The sequence below is a fragment of the Hydra vulgaris genome, chromosome 06 (genome assembly GCF_038396675.1).
Source record: "Hydra vulgaris chromosome 06, alternate assembly HydraT2T_AEP".
Taxonomy (NCBI): domain Eukaryota; kingdom Metazoa; phylum Cnidaria; class Hydrozoa; order Anthoathecata; family Hydridae; genus Hydra; species Hydra vulgaris.
This window is the reverse complement of record NC_088925.1, coordinates 7,583,026-7,595,184: the sequence shown is the minus strand read 5'-3', so window position 1 is coordinate 7,595,184 and position 12,159 is coordinate 7,583,026.

The following is a 12,159-nucleotide window of genomic DNA, read 5'->3' as shown; positions in this document are numbered from 1 at the left end:
GACTTTTTGTAAAGAACATCACATACTGCCAAATGAAGTCCGTGGGCATAACACAGCTGGTGTTCAATACCACTTAGTCGTACTAATTTTTTCACTACGGATGCTCCGTCAGTGACACTAACTATGATGTTCTTTTTAACTGATAAACTGAAATCTGAGTTTATCAGTTAAAAAACAGTTTATTTTCAACCAGATCGACAATTTTTTCTGCAGGAAGTGATCCAGCTATCGGAGTCAATCCCAGGTTTCATAATTTTGTTAATAAGTGTAAATTTACATTTAAATAACGTCGATTTTTTAAAGACGTATATCCGTCTAAGGATAAAAAAATCGCGACCCGCTTGATATTTCTTTTGTTATCTCTAAAACCACAGTTTATTTAGCTAAATCATATTGTTTTTTTAACATTCTTATGACATGAATTTTTTGGTAATAACATGCCTTTTCCAGTCAATGATTTTCTAATAAAATCACTTTTTGTTATGGCATTTATTGAGAAGCCATCCACCGTTGATAGCTTTGACACAATTTCCTCGATAGTCTGCTGTTTAATGTGATTTTCTTTTGCAAAATTTTAATTTCCGAACCAGTATCTTCATGTTGACGCTTCATATTTAAATCCAAATCTTTATGTACGTTTCTTAAATGAAGAAGGAGCCCACTAGTCGAAAATCCTTTGCACATTATCTTTACATTGCACTTTTTGCAAATAGCAGATTCGCCAGATTTTTCTTTACAAAAATACTGCTATGCTTTCGGTCCACTTACAATTGACATGGTGTAACTAAATTAAATCGTAAAACAACTAAAGGTAAAGATATAAATATTTCTTACATATGTATGTTATCTTACGTAAATACAAATACAAAAATTATTAAATATTTCAATACAGAAAAAGTTTAACTTTTCAATAATTTAGAAGTTTAAAAATCAAACTTACTGCTTTCGTCGCAAGAAATCTTTTTTATATTTTATAATAACGAGAAAAAAGAAAACATCGCATTGCAAATTGGTTTCTTGAGTTAGATAATTTAAGATAGTTTCAATAACATTTCTTGTTGTGCTTGGTTTTAATAAGATATAAACACATAAAAATGTAACTAAATGCAATAATATTTTTCTTATTTTTGGTCGAATTAGTTCAAACAGTTATCATATGTAAAATTTTTTATTCCGGGATATAACAGTGATATCCCGGGAAGTCCCGCTACCACTTTTATTACCGGGATCCCGCTTTTAAAATTGCAATAGCAGTAAGTCCTCCTCTTGACCTAAAATTCTATCTAGATAATCACGCTAGTCGACGATAGTCACGCTAGATTCTCCAACACTCAAGAAGCAGAACGATAACTAATTATCTTAAACAAACAATACCGTGCGATTTTTTATCTCATATATATATCATATATATGATTTATAATTCTTTGTATAACTATAATAAAATTAAATATATCTATTTATAATTCGAAACCGGACTCGAAAACCAGTTACTTTAATGGAACACAATAGCCTGTAGGAGCATCAGGGAAGAAGGAAAAAAGATTATATTAGAGTAAGCATAAGAAATAAAATTAGAAGATGTTCGACAGATGTCCAGTATCAGAGCACAAAATTAAAGCAAAATAAATATTATTCTTTGATTACGTACATTTCACCAGCATTTTAGTAGAAGCAAAAAACAGGGGAGCGCGTACAATAAAGTGGAATGGGCTTATGTTTATCCCTAAGTCGGTTGATCTACTCGCGGCCAGACCTTAATCAACACCTCACATAAGGAGGAGTGCGTATAAACAGCAGCAGAATGCCACCTCAAGATAAATCACCATAGCGATAGACCAAATATATGATGCTAAGGGTGTTGACGACATATGGTAATTGAGGCCTACTAAATAAATGCATGTGTGTTTATGTCTTTTGTACTGAGAAAAAATTTTAATCTATGAGCTAATCAACAGGTATGTGAATATTGATATGGATCAATACGTGAGTAAATCTCATAAGGCTAAATGGAATCAAGTGAAAAAAGTAAAAAAATAAAAATATGTTCGCCAAAGCGGGATGTGAGCCCGAGTCTCCGCGGTTAAATGCTATGCCTTAACCGAATGAGCTAAAAGTTCACATAATTAGCTGAAACTTAATATATATAATCTAAAATTTTGAAGATATTTAAATAAGATTTATAGAAAGAAACACGTATGCAAAAAGTACTCCATAAACTAGGTATATGAATGGTAATGTGAGCCTTAAATTGTTTTTAATATATATGTGTAAAAAATATATGGACATGCGCAGTGGAATGCTAATATGACAAATTTCTAAGGAAAAGAGGCATGCGTCATGGAGTATACATGTATCTACTGCTTAAAAATAGATGCAGTCGCTGTGGATAATTCATGCTTAAATTAATTAAAAAAATATGGGATAAGCACAGTGGAGTGTGCATACATTGACTGACTTAAATAGGGATTGGCGCAGTGGAGTGTGCATTAGGGTGTCCCAAATTTTCACTTTTTTTTTTATTTCAATGTGCACGCAGTTTTTTCCCATTCTCTTATGTACCCTGATAGTAAATATATATAAAAAAACATTTTCGGAAATCAATTTTAGCTATATGTAAAATTCCATTTTTTGGAAAAAACCTAAATTTTACACATTTTCTTAATAAAAATACAAAAATGTTTAAAAAAATATATGTTTTAGGAATAATAAACTATATATATTTTAACTGGGATTTAGAAAGAACCTTTTAAAGCTTCTTTCTATTGTCCCTTGCCACCAGCATTAAATTTTGTTGCATAATGTCAGATTTGTATCCACCAACATAGTCCTGAATAAGGCGTATGTTCCTTTCTGCACAATTGTTAACGCAAGTTAAATTTTTAACAAATTTTTTGAATAAATCTAATGACTTCAAGGCTTTTTCCTTCCTCCACAGTTCTATTTCACCATCAGCGACTTAAGCAATTTTTAACAGATGCCAACTTTCCGGACCTACCAATTCCCAAAGCTCAGTGGACTCTAATATGACGGGTAGCTTAGGTTTCCAGTTTTGAACTAGTCAGGAACGTCATACGGAACTAATCTGTCCAACATCTTTTTCTTCACTTCCTCTACATCTTCATCAGCCAGAGATAGCAGCACCAACTGCTCAGTCAAGTACCAGTTGTGTCTTTGCATACTAGCAACCAATGCTGAACCAAGATTGGGATATTTATCTTTGATGCTAAATGCATTTTTGAAAGCGACAAGATTGATTGATGAGGGTGATTTTGCTACCAAATACGACTTTAGAAACCAAGGTGCATACCAGACAGATGTGAAGAATACCGCTGTCTCTATCATATTTCTTTCCTTTTCGCTCATGATCTTGGTGATTTTATCTGTTATTCTCAAGGAAAGAATGAATAAAGCATCAGTTACCATTAATATTTATCATATTTTTTATTTATATGCTAATTATAATACTTATATGCTAATTATAATTTATCTATAAGGTTTTATTTTTTCAATATACTTTACCTGGCTTCATGGCAGGCTCCAGGTTGATGGAAACAAAATCCAGGTACTTCTCCTCCCAAATAGAAAACAAAAAGCTCACATAGTTTCCTGTAATCACTCCTGACAAATGTTTTTGAGGCAAGGGCTTCTTTTCCAAACTCCAGAGCTTTCTTAGCAATTTCATAAAGAGGTAACCCAGTCTGAAGCTGACTCCAATCAAACCTAACTAGGTCTAGCATCTTTTCCACCTCTTTCTTGACTGAATACCAATTTTTTTGGAGTTTGACATACAGCCCTTTTCTTGGGCCCTTCGTCTTCTCTCCAGTCAAAGCCTCCATAAAGTGTGAGATGTGTATTTCTAGCATATGTCTTCTACAGAGAAACCTCAAAAGTGAAGTGTTAAGGGTGGAGCTAAGGATAACAACAGCTCCAGAGTGTATTCCAGTATTAGATGCCATAGTGTTGCAGCAAACAGCAAATATTTGATCAGCAATGTTGAAGTATTCTAGCAGATTCAAAATTGCTACAGCCTGGTCACTACCTTTGGAACTTGCTGTCTGAACAACACCTAGCAGTACGTCATCTGTTTCATCCATATCAGGGGATGTAACACTCACCGCTATTCTTTCTACAGAAACAGTTACTTTCAGATCTTTTTCAATCTGTTTCGCCCGTTTTCCATCAAAATGAACACATAGCTTTTTTCCCTTCAGAGTAGTTATAATTTCTTGCTTGAGTTTATCTCCTACTGCCTCTATTTTTTGGAATCTCTTTCTATAAACTGTACTTCTTGATAGAATAATATCTTTTAGATTCACACCAGCTTTATTGCAAATAGCAGCTACTATGGAAGTTTGTGGTCGTATACCTACTCTGTATCGGGCGGAAACTGCAGCAGTACAGTCAACCAGATCTTCAGTACTTATACTTATCATTATCTTAGATTTAGCAGAATGACTGAATCTATTAGGTAAATCTTCATCATCTAAAGAATCTAAACTTGGTTCCGATTCAGATTCATTTTCAGATGAATGCAAAGAAACCTCAAGGTCATTGGATTTTACTGCAATCAATGTGATTCTACCTTTACCTATTGCCTCCTCCATCTTCTTGAGCCTAATATTTTTATTTTCAACTGAATTTTGTAATACTTTATCAATTTCTTCTGTAATATACATGTTTCGCTCTCCTTTTTGATCTAGATAGAACTGAATATCCTCAACTTTGGCATTCTCAGAACGAAAACGATCCTGATTTACTATTTGTTCAAAATTTGCTAATGAAATATCAAAGAGTGTATTACTCTCCTCTAAAAGCTCTGTCTGTATCTTAGAGAAGTTGCCATCACTAGAGTTCCAGTTCAATGATTTGAGATGATACAAATTTATGTACTTATTATGGAGCTTCAGTATCTTATCCCTGAGACTGGATCCACTGATGATAAAATCTTGAAACCCTGCTTTTTTCCAAGTGTCTATTACAGCGGAGGCAACACATCTTTGTTCAGAATTCTTGCAGAAACTATCTTTACAGATCAGATCCCTGTTCTCATGTTTCTGAGGGCAGGCTACTATCTACTTAGTAAATTGAAATCTTATAGATCTAAAATAAAAATAAACAAGTATTAATTATTATGTTTGTTTTTTTCTTATGTAATTTTTTACCTCATTGTGTCTCATTTTTAACACTTGTAGGGGAGGGGGTGATATTAGATTAAATCTGTATTGCATAAAATAGACCATTTAAAAATTTTATCATTGTTTTATAGTATATTTATATAACAATAATAATTATTTGCTTTACCTGGGAGATTTTAGAAACAGTATGTATCTAAGAATATTTCCAATGGTTGCCAGCTGGTTTATTGGAAGCCCATTGATTGTGTACTTTAAGAGAAAAAGTAGCCTCCTTGGATTTGTTGACAGGCTGTACTTTCTCTTCTCACTCTTCTTTTTTTTGTTTTTTTGAGTACGACCCATTTAAGTTATTAATTTTATTATTAGTTAATCCTAAAACAATATTAAAAAAATTTAATTTTAATTTCCCCCTAAAAAAATTACATTTTATGATACAATTTTCAAGTAAATATATGTTTATTGAAGATATTCATTACTATTACATAATTATATATAAAAAAATTAGTTCTTATTTCAGTAAAATAAGTTTCTAGTAATTACTATAAGCTGTTAAAATCAAAATAATAAACAAAACAGTATACAGAACACAAAGGTTGTTCAAGTAGTCATTATTATCAACATTTTCTGTGAATCACGCTTCAATGAACCTTCTATAAAGAAAAATGTCAGATTGATTGATTCTTATGTAGTCTAAAATCATTGGTTTTCAAATCCTCTAGGGTAAGGGGCATTAAAAATATAAAATTATTAGGTCCGTATATAAAATAGTGTTATAAAATGTCAAACTTTATCAAAAATGAAGAAATTCAGATTTTACATATAGCGGAAATTGACCTCAAAAAAAAATTTTAGTCATACATATGAACTCAGTAGACAAAACGGAATGGGAAAAACATGCGTGCATAAAAATTTTTTTTGCGACACCCTAGTGTACATACATCGACTGACTTTAATAGGGATAGGCGCAGCGGAGTGTTGTTACAACGATTAGTGCTTACTAACGACAAAACATTTAAGGTAACATATCATAATGGTGTAATTTTGAAAACGGTAAATAGACAAAAACCTAGTTACTAATTCGGAATACGAAAAGCCAAAAATATTTTTTTATTAAAAAAACGGACAAACAAGCAAATAAAATAATTATTAAACAAATATATTAGAATTAGCGCATGTGGGACTCAAAAAGATACGCATAAAAACTCATTAGTGTTTAAGTAAAAAGCAAATGAATTAGGTAGTGTAAATACCAGATTCTCATCAGGAAATGGTTATGGTATTGACCCTTTTGAGGGGGTCTCTACCCTGGTATTTTGACGTTTCGAATGTTTAATTCACTAGCTCCTAAAAACTCCCGTCGGAGTCTTATCATCGAAATCAGTATAAAAATCCTAATCCGACACCAAGCCTCGCTCATGTTGCAACACTAAAAGGACACACTACTCGGAGCCAAACTCCTTAAAATTTAAATTTAAATCTCAAAGCTAAAAGTATTAAATCGCCTTGGATTACAAAGGGTTTACGTAAGTCTTCAAAAATTAAACAAAAATTATACATTAATTACTTAAAATGTAAAACAAATGAAAATAAAATTATATATAAAAATTACGCTAAACTTTTTGAAAGCCTCAAAAAAAAACTAAAAAAAAAAATTATTTAAATTTACTAGATAACTATAGATTAAATTTTAAGCGCACTTGGTTTATAATAAGAGAAATTACTGGCAGCAAAAAAAGTGCATCTCACCCTTTGCCAAACATGGTTAAACATAATAATGAATTTTTATATGATAAAAGACAAATTACGGAAGAGTTTAATAAATATTTTGTGTCTGTAGGACCAAATCTTGCAAAAAACATTCCTATAGCAAACAGCTTAACGATTGATCCACGTTTCCCTTTAAACTCTTACTTGAACTCTTTTGAATTATCTTTTAAAGAAAATGTTAAAATCTAACAAAGCAGTAGGCCCTGATGGTATTAACGGCAATATTATTATAAGTTCATTTGATGTTTTAAAAGATATACTCTTTAAGATTTTTTCGCTATCAATTAAATAGGGAATTTTTCCACAAACTCTAAAATTAGCAAAAGTCATACCAATATTAAAAGGTAGTGACGTTGAGTATATAAGTAACTATCGTCCAATTTCACTACTTTCTGTATTCTCTAAAGTTTTAGAAAGAATTTTGTACAATGAAATTTATAATCATCTTACTATAAACAATTTATTATACAGCAATCAATATGGGTTCCAAAAAAACAATTCCACTGAACATGCCATTTTACAATTTACAAGAAATATATCTGACTCATTTGAAAATTCTCAATTTACTTTAGGTGTTTTCATTGACTTGGCAAAAGCTTTTGATACTATTGATCACAAAATTCTTTTTAAAAAGTTGGAGTGGTACGGAATTACTGGAAATATATTAATTTGGCTTAAAAGTTACCTAAATAATCGGAAACAATTTGTTTATGCAGATGATAACGTATCATCTAATTTGTTAAATATTTCATGTGGAGTTCCTCAAGGATCCATATTTGGACCCCTCCTATTTCTAATTTATATTAATGATCTACCGAAAGCTTCTAACCTAATGACAATTATGTTTGCTGATAATTCTAACTTATTTCTTTCTCATAAAAACATTTTTACACTTTTTAGCAACATGAACATTGAACTAGCCAAAATTTCCGAATGGTTTAGATTAAACAAACTATCATTAAATATTGATAAAACTAAATGGATTCTTTTTCATCCTTATGGTAAAAAGCACCAGCTGCCTAGCAACTTACCCTTTCTTTTTATCGAAACATAATTATTAAAAGAGTTCTAGTGACAAGATTTTTAGGTGCATATATCGATGAAAATCTTAATTGGAAAAGCCACATTGCTAACTTGTGCAATAAAATTTCAAAGAGTATAGGCATTTTATACAAAATAAGAAACTTTCTAGATAAACATACCTTCATTCAGTTATATTATTCGTTAACTCATTGCCATATTAATTATGCAAACATTGCTTGGGGTAGCACTTATAAAAGTAAACTTAAACCTCTCTATCGGCAACAGAAACATGTAGCACGCCTTATAAATTTCAAAGACCGTTTTGCTCACGCCAAGCCTCTTTTATATGATATGAAAGCACTCAATATATATGAGTTAAATGTTTTTAATATTCTTTGTTTTATGTATAAATGCAAGACCCACCTATCACTCGTTTCTTTTCGTAACTTGTATTTACAAAGAGATAGAAATAAATATATTTTAAGGAACGATAATTTAATTCGACAACCATTTTCTCAAACTAATTTTGGAAAATTTTTTATTTCATTTCGCGAACCATTTTTATGGAACAGTATAGTTCTAAATACTTCTAAAGATTTTTCTCAAGAATGTAATTTTGATTCTTTAAACAAAATCTTACAAAGCTCATTTTTTCAACTGATAATATACTAATCTACTTTTAAATTTTAAAATTTTTTGAAAATCGCTTATCTATATTAGTATGTGTATACATTTAATGTATATTCTTTTTTATTTATTTTTTTGTTTGTTTTTTTATCCACAAGCAATTAGCGGTTTCTCTGTGACAAGACCTGATGGTCTTCTTTGAGTAATCCGCGTTCTTTATATTTATTTTTAATATTTATTTTCTTAACGATATCTTCACTTGTTAACTTTTATTATTGTAACAAAGTTTTATTTATTTAAATTGTAATAAATATTGTAATACAGAACATAAAAAAAAAAATTAATTCCATTAAAATGTAAACACTAATATATTTTTAAAAAGCAAATAAGCAACGCAGCACAAATAGACGCAAGAATCACGCTTAAAACTTAAACAAACAATTGTTTAACATACACTAAAGGCTAGTAGCACATGATGAAATGGCAACACTGAAGACATACTTATATCAAATTATTTGTGAGGTGGATGGTGGAAAAAACTTTTTAAAAAACAGACTCATACATTAGAATGTGCTTTAAATTTGTATTCTGTGTATAGAAATAATACTGTTTAAAACACACTTATCCACTAGGAGGTGTGTTAAACTTGTATTGTATGCATGGATGGGGAACTTTAGCCTTTAGTTTCTGGGATACTTAAAGATAAGTTTCCTAAAAAATATTTGGCGATTGTGTATGTATTGATTCGGAGAAACAAATAAAAAAATAAGATAAAGTTACCTTTCATTTTTGAAAACTCGTACGCTACTGTGACATGATTGCTTCGTATGTATAACTGACCAGTTCACACGAAATGTATAAAATGTGTAATGTGATACAAGACAAATGAGGTAGTTAATTTCAAATTGCAAAACGTGCAAGGTGATAAGCTTCTAATTCGGAAACGTGTAATTTGAGCCAAATCCGATAAAAAATGCATTATGTTTATTCTAATATGAGACAAGTGAGCATAGATGACTGTAATTATGTGATAATTTATGAAAAATTGGATCTAATTTGATAGAAATGTGCTAACAATTTATGGTTTTATGTTTAATGATGAGACGGCTCAGGGTTATTATAAGTGTATTTTAAATTATATATATATATATATGATGATATATATTATATTTATATTATAATATAACTGATAATTATCAGTATTAATAATTATAAACTAATAATCCAGTGTCTATTGCACCCAATGTCTACATCATTGTAAAGTAGGTTTTTATAATTTTGTTTTTGTGTTTTGTTTAACGGTTTATCCTAATTGATCACTTTTTTTCAGGATTCTCTTCATGAGTTCAAGCTCATTACCCATAAAATGGGTTCAATTACCAATAATAGGTTAGTCATTGTAATTAATAAATTAGGAAATAATTATTTGTGAAATATTGTAGTCATTAATGACTTTAACCTGGCTAATAATTAAAATTGCTCGACTAATAAGGTTCCTTATTAAAATCTCTCTTTCTATATATATATATATTTGTATTTATATATATATATTTTTTTTATTTTAGAAAATGTTTGAAGAAAGTTAGAAGATACTAAAAACCTTGGTATAATGCAAGCCGAAGCGATTTACTTAATTCATTCAATCGACAAAAGACGGCGTGTAAATCGCAAAAGAAAAAATAATATTTTCAATATTTATTTTGAATGTATTTATTAATAACATTTATTTTAAAATAAATTTTTTATGCTACACGTTTTTTAATTTTAAAAAATTTCGTTATAATAGTTTATGGTAAATCCCACATAGGTTATAGGTGGAAAACATCACATGTAAAAGATCAAAAATGCTACACATTTTAAATCCCAAATGGGATAAAGTAGCAAATACCAGATTAAATTAAGCCTCTCTGAAAGCTTCGATGATTAACTTCAAATTGCTATTTAAGTAATTTTTAAATTAAAGAATTTTTAAAAATTCTTTAATTTAAAAATTACTTAAATAGCAATTCAAGATCATAGAATCATTCGGACTTTCATTTATCTGGTATTGACTACTTTTATACCATTTGGATTAAAATATATGTGGCATTTAAGACCTATAACATGTAGTACTTTCCACCTATATCCCATGTAGGATTTACCATATAAAACCCATGTGAGAGTTAACATACAAAACCCACATGGCACAAAATAATAATCCACATATGGGTTACATTTGGAAAAAATCCACTTGTGCGCATTTTCACTGGGACGTCTCGCCAAACATTTTATGTTTTAATTGCATTTAATAAAAAATGGAAATAAATTTTTTTTTTTAATTTAAAAGAGATTTTTTTTCAAAACAAACAGTAATTTTAAGTATACGGCCGAGTATTGAAAAAATGTTGTATAAATGAAACGTTTTTCAACGTGCAGTACAACTGCATTGCAGTGGAAAACCTCAGTTCATCTCAGTTTTAGTATATGAAGAGTTAGAAAAAAATAATTCTAACCTGACAATATGTCAAAAAAATTTTTTTGTCGAGAAAGTTTAACACAACTGTTGTTTTCAGATTAACCAATGCATGTTGCTAGTATACGTTTGATACATTTAGTGCTAAAATTGCAGTGCGGCAAGTTTCTCGACTTAAACAACAATAAACTTTGCAATATGTTTTGCAATAATTTGAAAACATTCAGATCATTAGCATGAGGATCTAGTAAACAATTATTATTTGTATCAGTGCTCACGTAGATCACAAATATATTGCCTTTGATACTGAAAAAAGCCGTTGAAAATGAAAGCCTTTAATTTTTTGTGCTTGATAAATTTTCCATCAGATAGTGACACTTGTCATCAAGCATACCGCGCATTATTTTTTTGCATATGCAAGGGCTTAAAAAGCGTACAATCAGTTCTTTAGCTTTTGAGTGTTGGAGACAAATTTTAAAAGTGAAGTCTTGGATCAATATTGCATAAAAGATACTTTTTTATGAACACGTTAGCAGCATAGCTATCAAATGTCAGGAATGTAACGGTTCCATTTAAAACTTTTGTGAATTTTAGCAATGCACTGTAATGCAATGCACAAATAATTTTAGGTAATTCGCTACTTTAATGCTTTAATCCTGGGAGTTTGCAATTTTAATGCTTTCCGTTAAGTTTTTTTTATGTATAATCAAAATGTTTCGCAAAATGCTTAAAGTAATTCCAAATTAAACTCAGATTTGATTTATTTATTTCATCTTTTTTATTTAAGTTCTTGGAATACTACTAATTTACGAGAAGCTTTTTTTTAAGTAGATTATCCACTTTTTATCTTAAATCTGAGTTTTTGATTTTGATGGAAACCTATAAAAAATTGAAAAAAAAAAAAAAAGACAATGAGACTGCATTTTCATTGTCTTTAGATAAACAATTATTTATTGTACCATATAACTGAGGATACCTATAAAATGCAAAGACTTTTGCATAATCTCTATTAGCACATATATATAGGCATAAAAAGATGGCATGATAATAAAATATAGCTCATTTATCTGTGTTTAATGACTTATCATAGTTACCATGGAGTTTCACTGGATCTTTATAGACCTTTACTAACAGATTTTAAATTTTGTATTTTAA